An 11,449-nucleotide genomic window follows, 5' to 3' on the forward strand; every position below is an offset into this window, starting at 1 on the left:
TTACATTACTATGCATAAACTATGCACGTTCATGCATCCGTGTGACTTGTAAAATACAGTATTACACAGTGCGGTGATGCCTTAAGTTTAAGAACATATGAATATTTTATATCTCAGCTTTTGAGGTAATTTCAGTCCCCTCTGACTTCCCATTTTATTTATGGTGATTCGGGATATGAGCTAACCACACATTTCACAAAATATTACAACGTTTCTGACAAGCTGTAACTTTAAATCACTTCAGCAATGGTAAAATCAGACTGGGAGTCTTAAAATATGTTAGGAATAGGAAAGATGGGTCTCTGCTTCCTCACTGTTTTTTTTCAACAAAGGCAATTCAGGGCGTCACTCCAGTACCTGGCAAGAAAACTGGGTAAAGAAGCCATAGGATGTCAGATAGGACATTACAGCAATAACCACTGGAGACATTTTCGTTATTGCTGAACTCTTAGACTGACACAAAGACAGATCAGTGCAAGAGATGTTATTTTGCTTGTGAACATCCTTCAAATAATTCTTGTGCCTTATTTGAAGAGGAAAGAAAGAAAGAAAGAAAGAAAGAAAGAAAGAAAGAAAGAAAGAAAGAAAGAAAGAAAGAAAGAAAGAAAGAAAGAAAGAAAGAAAGAAAGAAAGAAAGAAAGAAAGAAAGAATTATGTAAATACCATGGACTTCCTTATGCTGAACAGGTCAAAGTTTAATATCCCAGAATACTACTATGCAAATTCTGGCTAAACGCAATGTCGAAATCCTAAGAAACAGAACGGAAGCACGCATGCAGAGACAGAATGTCCCTGAGGTTCGGGGACCTGTGAGACATATGACCTTAGTCATATTTACTTATTTTAAGAGTCTCTCTTGAAAAAAAAAACATAAGTTTAAAAAAAGTTTAAGACTTTTAACAAAAGTCTTTTCTGATTCCATTCAGTTCATTTCAAACACAATTATTATCACCACTAATCCTTGAAAAACTGGCAACAGGAAAAAAGAAGGTCTATCCTCCTTTTATGGTATAAGAAGTTGTGTTGTGTGTGTGTGTGTGTGTGTGTGTGTGTGTGTGTGTGTGTGTGTGTGTGTTTGTGTGTGTGTGTGTGTGGCAGTGATGGCTGTGGTCAGGGCATGCATTATGTCAGTGAGTATCCTCACAAAGATAGAAGCACGTGTGTGTGTGTGTGTGTGTGTGTGTGTGTGTGTGTGTGTGTGTGTGTGTGTGTGTGTGTGTATGTGTGTGTGTGAGAGAGGGGGGGGGTGGGTTAGCGAGTGAGCGTTTTCAGTACTGGAGTAAATCTCACATGGCATACACAGGGGAATGAAATGGTAACCCATGTGGAAGAGAACAGACCATTGGCTTCAGGAGAGATCAGTCAAGGCCGATAACCTGAGTCAACGTCCCACAGAATCCAAACTCCATCATCAGAGAGAAGAATGTAAGCAACCAACTGAGTCATTTAACCTCTGGCTTTATTGTGAAGGTATAGGGCAGGAAAAGCCACCTCCCTCATGAGAGGATGGACTAGCATAAAGGAACATCCCCAGTAATTGGTGTCTAAGACCAATACATGTCCAGATCGTCCTGTAGTTCTCTAGGGTAGACAAATAACCATCCATTTGGATTCGCTGTCAGTCAAACACAGTAATGAAGCGGACGGATCTTGAATGACTCATGTGATAAGCACTGCTGGCTTAATTAATTTCTTTGCTCGTTAGAACAAAGAGAGTTGTAGTTTATAGTGTGTTACACATGGGTGTATGATAAAAATGTGGGCAGAGTTTATGACAACATAATGTGGTGATACAGCTGGCTAGATTGTCTTTTATACCAGCTTGAGTAAAAAAAAAAAAAAAAGTCTTTCCAAAGACTTAAAAAGAAGCCCAGATAATTACTCAGCTTAGCTCTTGGAAGTTCTTCATCAGTTACAGACATTTCATTAATCCTGCACTTAAAAATGTCATCATTATCAATGTTATTTGGAGCTATGGTTACAATTCTCATGGGCCAATATTCAAAGTTTTAATACAAAGTTTTCTCCAAAAACCTGTGTCGCCTCAATGATGAAAAAGAACGCAGGATTTCAGCACATATAGAAACCCAAATTTCCTTTAATTTACTGTCCAGCAGAAAAAGCAACACTTTTAATGAATGGACTCCACATGTACCCATTTTAAGAGCATGCTGTTTTTCAGTGTCACACTATATCAATGCCAATATAATACCACATTTCACATTACATTCCTTTAACACAAAGCTGAAATCTTATAATTAGGCATATAAAAGTGCATTTGTGTTGCTATTGATAACACATGGTAATGTCGAGTTGTGCAGTCATCAAGGGTGTTACAGAATGAGATGATAATTATAACTCAAAACGACGACGGTAATTAAGAGCGAGGTAAAGGCAGAATGAAAAACCCCTTCTTTTTGCAGTTTGTGGGCATGTGGCACACTGTAAAGTACAGAATGAATTCCCCATGAAGAATGTTAACGGACGACTCCTCACCCTCCGGAGCAGCCTGCTCCCCTGCTCTTTCAGATGGATGACCGAATGGTGCGGTGCTACTCCCACTGGAAAGAAAATGGATAAACCGTCTACCACAGACGAGCCCCATCATCATAGGCGCTCCCACTGATTTATAACTGCCTGTGGCTCCGCACCATACTACCACTTATTCTCCATCCTCTGGGAATAAGCAGCGGCATAGGGGGTCTCTACGCACAGTGGGATACTGTGTCCTTGCATCTGTGCGAGTGCTGAGGCTGGCAGCCCGGGCTGGTGGAGAGGGCACAAAAGGGAGGCAGTGTGTTTACACAGGGCCCTGTGTGGAGGTGACGACACATTCCAGCCTGGGCCTCTGACTTTAAGCAGGTCATAGAGCAGCACGGCAGCGCTATAACTCAGAGCTTGAAGCGAGGAGGACGACAAAGAAGCTTTGGCTTTTCAACAGTCGTGATTTCTTAAGTGCAGAGTACTGCACTTCCAAAGGTGACGTGAATATGCAGGGCTTTGAGAGGTTTTAGAACCACTCCCAATGCTCAGAGACCTCCTGACAACACCTTCTAAAACTTGGCACGGCTTTCCAGACCACTTGCAAATGCATAATATAGGTGCTACTGAAGCATGAGACCCAAGACAATCAGTGTGCTGAGAAAAGCATTCTGCTGTTGGTGAAATTCTAAGGTAGGATTGTCTGAAAGCATGCAGCAGCATCTCAGCTTACCATAGAAAGCCACTGCTCCAACACTGAAGGTTAGCCAAAGCAGCTGTTCATCACAGCACGGTAAACAAAGAAAGACCAGTGGTCCAAATTAATTGTTCGGAAACAGGATCCTTTCAAACCTAGGGATTAGGGTTGTGGAAATTGGTTGATAAACAGCCATGCTTCAGTGCCAAAAAAGAGGCACCTGTTTAAATTCCTGTTTTTAAAATGGCTGGACAAAGTTATTTGGGGGACGCCATGTTGTGAAATAACTACATGACTCATTAGCAGGGAGTTTATTTGAGGAGGTGACCAAGGGTGGACTAAAGTTAAAAACAAAAAAATACACCTTTATCGAGAGCAGCAAACTCCATCCTCTACCACTCTGACAGTCACATTCAGTACAAATGGAACCTGTGAAGATCTCAGTTCCCCGTCCACCACCATTCTGATTCCTGCTGAATACCAGTGGCTATATGGGCCGGACTAGCAGTCACAATGTTTTCTATTGTGTGAAACAGAAACAGGACTTCCACAGCACCCAGTTAAACATAGTTGAGGCCCATAAACACAAAAGTTGTTTAAACACTTGGCCAGTCAGGAGTGTTTAGGAAGGACCATTATTGTATTTGCATGGCTTTCTTTCCTGTCACTCTTTCGTTCCAATCAATGTGACACAGTACACCCAAACAGACCAGCCACAGATTCATTCGCTGTTGCCCCTTTGAGCTAAGTGGAAATAGTTCTCCAGGACTACTTTGGAGGATGTGGTGAGAGAGTGCTAAAGTAGGAAGACCAGACTGCCCAAAGCAGTATGAGTGTGTGTGTGTGTGTGTGTGTGTGTGAGCATGACTGTCCCTGTGTGTACTGCCTTGTGGGTGATGTGTGAGTAGGCATTGACTAGGGAAGAGTCACAATAGCAAAGACCCAAAGCTTGTGCAGTATAGCTGAAAGCAGTGGGAGGGTGGCTGACTGATGACGCCTGAAAAACCAGGCCAGTCTTCTCCATGTGGCCTCACGTATCCTACTGAGTCCCCCATGGCAGCACATGCAACAAGTGCATCCTTCCAAAAAGATGCACATCAGTAAGTCAATCAGCAGGCTCATACCACAGTGGTCCCTGAAAGGCCACCATGTACTATTCTTCTCAGACCCACTGTTTGTTTGAATGCTTCGGAAACTGCACAAAGCTCATTCACATTAAAGAACAGCTGGATATCATTCCACTGTTGTGATTTAGAGAAAAGTAAGACTTGGTATGACTGAACACTGATTCTGAGAACTTGTCTGACCTAGAAATTCTAAAGCGTTTTGTAAGTGTCTCTAAAGAAGATTTCATAGAACTGTTTGTGGTGAAGTGTGGCTAAGCTTCTGCCTAGAACAAATCCTTTGACACACACAGCATTCCACATCAGGCCAAAGACATACATTCTCTATACACTGCGCTAAAGACTACGCACAACTGTACCAGAGAAAACAACACCACTGTTCTTACACTAAGTAAAACAAGACAGCCCCTCAGTGTTGCACCGCTTATGGGCATGTAATCTCATGTTCTTGCCTCTTGGCAGCACACCTGGAAATGTTAAACCATTCAGCTTTGTTCATATTCTACAATAACAACCTTAAGCCCAGCTATTTAATAACTCCATATTTTAAACCCGCTCATGCAGCATGGTCAACCACAAAGTCGGATGAGCTGAAATGCAGAATTTAGGCAGAGCCAAGATGACCCAATCCTCCTAATGCTTTTAGAAACAGTGGTGCATACTGATACCAGACATCCACTAAAAAGCATTTTTTAAAATCCTGAGTCACACTGCAGAAACTGTTCTGGGCAAAGTTAGAATAGAGCATTACTTTACAATCCTTAAATAATGACACTATATTCACAGAAAAAAAATGAATTGCAGGGTGTCTTGGATGATCAAAAGTGGTAAAAAAATAGACACAAATAGAAAGATTCTATCAAAATTCATGAAACACTATCAATTTGTGGCAACTGAAATCGGGTCCTCTTTGCAAGAGAATAATTATATGCTGGAGGAGAGCCATGTTTACATGCTAATAGCATTACAAGGTCATAAGTCAATGTGAAGGGCAGTGACCGTGTAGTCAGCGTAATGAGTGAGAGACGCAATATCGCTCAGGAAAGGTGCCTCTGGCACTACCCAACATTTCAGCACAATGAGGGTCAATCGTGTGGCGAGCAGAAGAGCATGACATTACAGAATTGGTTCTGCATGGTAACTGAGCTGGTATGCTGGAGCACACAGCCCTCTGAATGTGCTCTAAGATGGAGGCTTTCTGAATGAGATGGCACTGGCCCAAACCCCTGCAGTACTTTAGGGGGGCTCGGGAAGTTTAAACTCTGCTGCACTTCACGTGTGTCTATGGAGAGATATTACTCTCTTGGAAAGAATTATGCAGATTGTTACTCACTAAAAGGCAAGAGCAGGAGCCGATGATGATGTAGGGGCTTACAGATTGATGTGGCGGACTGGCAAAGAGAGAGAGCGACAAGGAAGGATTTGGCCAACAAAGAATATCAGTATATTTGAGAGGAAGAGGAAACGGATAGTTGATTTTGGCAGAGCGGGGTGCCCTGTGAAATATGTTACCACACAGTCACTGGAGCACTCAATCTGCTGACAGCATGATGTAGCAATGTATTCCCAGAGTTCGGGACAGACTTCAGTCATTCTTCTCCCTCTCAGAGCTGACTGGGAAATTATTCAAAAGAGCGAAACACGTCTGAGATGAAAAAGAGCCAAAGCAAAAGGCAAAAAGTGAGAGAAGAATAAAATAAAGAGCACACTCAATGCCTTTCAGTCTCTCTCTCTCCCTCGCTCGCTCTCTTATTCACTGACCCCTCCAAACCTCACATGCTTGCAAACACAGATCCAGTGTACACAACCTTGCAACAAGTCCTTGGCCACTCAGTGTCTGAATTTATCTTCCATTCCGATCTTAACGACACTTTCAAAGGACTATTAATGGCCTAGTATATCTTCACTAAAAAGCTTAATTATTTACTCGAATGTTGCCTCAGAAGGAGACCTCAAAATGGCATTCCCAGCCCACATTCTGTCTCTAGCTTCGTCCACGCGATTTTCAGCGGATAATCAGCTGTGCCTGACAACACAACAGAGTAGAGGGAGAGCCAGGGCACATGCTGACAGACAGATTGCTTTTCCAACAGATTACCATTCCAAAAAAATATAATAAGTTATTTTCCAAATGTTAGCTCTACATCATGCTGGATTACAACACTGTAATGTGCTTGCCAGTTATTTAAGGGTCTTTTATTTTTCCATTCATGTGTTGTATGTGTTATTGCTATTAGCCTTAGTCGGTGCACCGTTATACATCCGTTGCTGTGCCATTGCGACTCATTCCAATGTGCTCCATTCTACAGGCCGCATTTCGAAATCATTACAGCATTCCAGAGCAAATTATGAGCTGCAAATACTCATTCTAAAAGGTGGGAAAGAACTGGTTGACAGCACAGTGACTTATATACTTACACTGAACATGTGGTTATATTTTTCCTTGTAGAGTGATTACATTTCTAGAACACTACCTTGAGTTTGCATTTGTCAAGTCTCTATCCATCTGCATCACAGAGAATAGCATTCTGACAGGCATACATTATGCTTAAAAATACCTATGGGGAACTGACAGAATGCAGAAGCATGAAAAGCTCTTAACATAAAGCTGACAAGTCCAGAGATGTCGCTACACATTGATTTGATGAAAATAATTACTGCTAGCGTCCCACGCCTTGCCTACAAGCCATTACGAGGCCTAAAATGATTAAAAATGTGTATGGCTCACACGCACAAACATAGATCAATCTAATTTGTCATGGCTGCATGGTCACGAGATTCGCATGACAGCCAAGCCCCTCTCTTCTGGACAGCGCAAAGGTACAACATTTTATGAGATGAATGACGCCCCTTTGCGAAGGGACTATACCTTCCAACCTTCTCTGAGCGTAGACAGAGACACAGGCTCCTTAGCTTGGGTAGCCTGAGAGAATAATGAGGCATGACAATAAGACAGCGTGATATGGGTAGAACTGGTATGTACAGGACGTGGTTACATGAGCAGAGACTTAATGATGAGACTTGTCCAGGTGAGGCATGTGCTGAGTAGAACATTCTGGATTAAGATCTTCCCTTCTTTCTTTCTCTCTCCATCGTACTTTTATCTCTCCTTTTCTCTTGCGCTCCTTTGTCATTTGGTTGCGTGCACTCCAAATGACCCCAAGTTGCTGGAACACTTGAAAACACACCATCCAGACACTCTTTATGTGTCTCCTGCAGAGACTTCTGCAGAAACAGGAAGAAAGCCCCTCTTTTACAGCTTTTAGAAGATCCTCTCGCAAACACACAGGCCCTCTCCTTAACACAGTGACATTAACCAATCACTCTGCTACTCTGTCATTAACCTGCCACAACACCACAGCTTATTGCCAGTTTTATGCCCTTTAAAAGGCCTTGAAAACAAACTGTAAATCCTCCTAGCCGAGGGCCTTGCTTTTCACTTGATTCTTATCAGTGTTGGTATGGGAAACCCAGTAACCTCCATAAGTCCTCCATGTCATCGTGCTAGAGCCAGGAAAACGTGTTCAGGGGAGAGCGCCACAGATGGGCCGCTCTCGGCCTGTCAAAAACAAACACTGTACTACAACACCCTGTCATGTTCCAGAACTGACTGGCGAATATTACATATTCATAAGACAGAGAGGTGTGAGTCTCTTTTTTTCATATCCCATGGTATCCTATTGAATATTTACATTCTTCCAAGAGGGATGTTATCCCTTCCCAAACCGCTGGTGTTAAATACTTTTGAGTTCGATTGGGTGTGTTTTTCTTTTTTTCTCTTGCTGGCATCAGTGGACAATGATTTCTACATTGGATATGAGCCTCTAATGCAGAAAAATGTCAGGAAACAACAAAAATTAGTAAAATAAAATATAAAACCCTCTGCAACAGCAATCTAGGCCAGTGAACGCTGAGGTTGTTTCTTATCTGCTCAGCTATGAATGATCTACAATTGGTCCTTAGCCTTAACTGCTGTACAAACAAAACGTAATGAAAATATAAAGGGCATCTCTGGTTTGAGGTAAAACCAGCAAGTAACAGTAAGTTAGTAAAGTACATGATAATGTTTACCACTGTTGGCAGTGAATATAGTTATCACATAAAGAAATCTGCCTCCAAATTGACACACCTCACAGAGGAAAAAAAAGAAAAGAAACTATTTGAAATGTTATGCTTTGTTGTGTAACCACAACAGAGCCAGTCATGGAACTAAGTGACCTCAGGACTGTCACAGAAACTCTTGAGAGATGAGAGTTTTTGGCAAACATACACACATATGCACAAACACATATTTTTGTCAAGTTAAAATCAATTTAATAGCAGAAAGATAATGTCATAGCCTTAATTCCTACTCATGCATCAAAATATGTTTAACAATTCTGCTGTTTATTAGTATCTAAATTTAAATCTTCATCTTAGTTAATAGCTATAACAGCCCAAAATTAGCATCCTATTACAGACAACATCAAACAGTATGGTAAACAGAGTTTATAGTCTCCACATAATATATTTCACCCACTCGCATCCTTGGGTAACCATAAAACATAAAATACGTGTAACAAACCAGCATTTTGATTTCTAAAGTGGGATGTAATTTCTAGGTCAAGTGCTACACATGTGAAAAGCTTGAAAAGTGCCTCCAACTCTGTAGTGTTAAATGATGAATGTGACAAATCTGGGGATGTGAATGATTGATGAAAAGTAAATAAATCATTTCTCCACATGCATCCACACCATACATCAAGAGTAGCTGTGTTAACCATCAGGCTTGTATGCAATCACAGCACCTCTCATCTCAGAACTAAGGTGTTCAAAAATAAACACACTGAGCAGATCTCCAAAGCCATTTCACAAGATTTGTTCTAATTTTAGCAAGGCAAAAATAACTTGAATTTCGCTACCTGACAGTATCCCTCACACCTGTTAACGTTTAGGCCTGTGGTTACCAGGGATTGCTTCATTGTATGGTACCCTTTAATTTAATAAACTACCTGAACCAAACACTGCATTTGGAAACGTGTACATATGCAGATAATGAGTGTGCTTCACAGAATATTCCAACAAAACAGTTACAGGGAGAAACATATGCAGGAGACATGTGCGGGAAACTAACACTAACATGAAACAGATTTATTTTTTATGCCACACATTCAAAAGCAGGAAGGATTCAAAAGACTCCATAATCCCTAAACTGCTTAGGCTGTCCATTTACTGTACAGACGTGACTGTGACTTGAAGGCATGGGCTCCAGTGTTCTCTTCCACTAAAATTAATTATCAGGGGCTTATATTATTATAATATTCAAGAGATTACCCCTTGAACCGAAGGAGAGTTTTCCATATGCTCGGGAGAATATGCAATATGGAGAGGGCATAACCCATACCCACTCATCTAACACAGAGACTCGAAAACAGTGCAGCATCATTCATAATCTGTGGGCACAGCATCTAATTGACACTGTGTACTGCTGATTCTCACTGCTTGAAATTATGGCCATGAGCCAAAGTGATGATTCTGGATTCTAGAAATTCGTACTCTGTCTCAGAGAGCAGTAGTTGTTCAGAATGAGAGGTCATAAACCAGCGCCTTTGAAAAGCCATTGTATATTAGTTTGTTTCTATGATTGACATTGGAGGCGGCTGTCCACATCTTCAAAGGAGTGAAGATTATCAACACTAGGCCAACAGCAGAAAAGGTCTACACTACACATCAGAGAGGCACTAATGCTTTTCCAGGCAACGCAAATGAGAAAGAGGTTTATGCAGAGCATTTTTCAAAAGAGAATTAAGACACGGAAACAAAGAGCACTTCATTCTTCTTTGGTAGACTTAACATCCCTAAAAGAATATCCAATTTACTAGTGGTGTTTCAAATTGACACTGTATAATTAATGTGCATTAATTGGCATTATTAGTGTCATCATATTTCAGTGAGTGTATGATAACAAGAAATCGTTTAGGCTATCACATTTCTTTTTTTTTTTTTTTTCATTCAATAAAAGAACAGGGAAAGTAGAGACCTGCTGTGCTATTGGTTCACACCCTCAAATTACCCCCTGTGAGTAATCCATAACCATTTCCCAAGTGTAAATTATACAATCTGTTGTGGAAAATGAGAGATGCTGACGCCCAATATGTTCACAATACTGTGCCCTCATTACAAAGCCACCACATCCAGCATACTTTACCATCCATGTGAACGTGCCGGCTTGACTCGCAATGTTAATTATGTCTGTTGAGAAGAATGATTCACAACTTTGTTTAGAGCTTTCATGAGACAGTACAATCTCCACATGAAGTGAATAGGCCTATGGGAGAAAGTGGGTGAGTCGCTCTGCTGATTCTCTATACATCATGGAAAAAAACCCTGGAGAATTTCTATAGCGACTGATGCGAAAGTTACATAGCTGGATAAGATGAGTTCAACCACTCCCGTCAATGCTGCACGAGAGCCATGAATGTCATCGGTGGTATCTGTCTTAACCTACAGTAAGTTAACCTACTTTATCTCTCCATCATCTCAGCTCACCTCCGTGAAATACGTCTTTCACAGCCAAAAGTAAATATTAAAAACAAAACATTTATTCACTAATACTGTGAGGTGATGAAGAAGCTAAGCTGAGCCAAGGTGAAGCTGTGCGCGAGGGTAGAAGGACTATGTGAATCAAAGAGCGGAAACACAGGTGCAGATAAGAATCATAGTGGTGGGATTACTCTTAAAAGCTGATGGAGGTGCCGTTGAGGCTCTTAGATGACCGGAGCTGACTGACATTATGCCTCTTTACTGCTTTTTACGGGCCGTACCATATCAGCTACTCATCTCTCATGTTCCCTGACCCACAGAGGAAGGCAGTGTTACTCCCCACACCCGTGACCACTTACCAGGATCCCTCACTCCTAGAGGTCACGCGTTAAAATGGACGCAAAAAGAGAGAGAGAGAGAGAGAGGGAGAGAAAAGGAGAGAAAGGGAGGGAGGGAACATAGCGGCCTATTGCAGATTCCAGGTCCATGAGCTAGCTCCTCTTAGCTGGAAGATTTATGACTGCTCAAGCTCCTCTGGGAACTATAAACAAGAGCCTCACAGACAACCTCCTGAGTGAGCTTCCTGCACTGTAGGGACCATTACAGGCCTCTGAGACTGTTGCCC

This window comes from Chanos chanos, chromosome 6, assembly GCF_902362185.1.
Source record: "Chanos chanos chromosome 6, fChaCha1.1, whole genome shotgun sequence".
In the NCBI taxonomy this organism is placed as follows: Eukaryota; Metazoa; Chordata; class Actinopteri; order Gonorynchiformes; family Chanidae; genus Chanos; species Chanos chanos.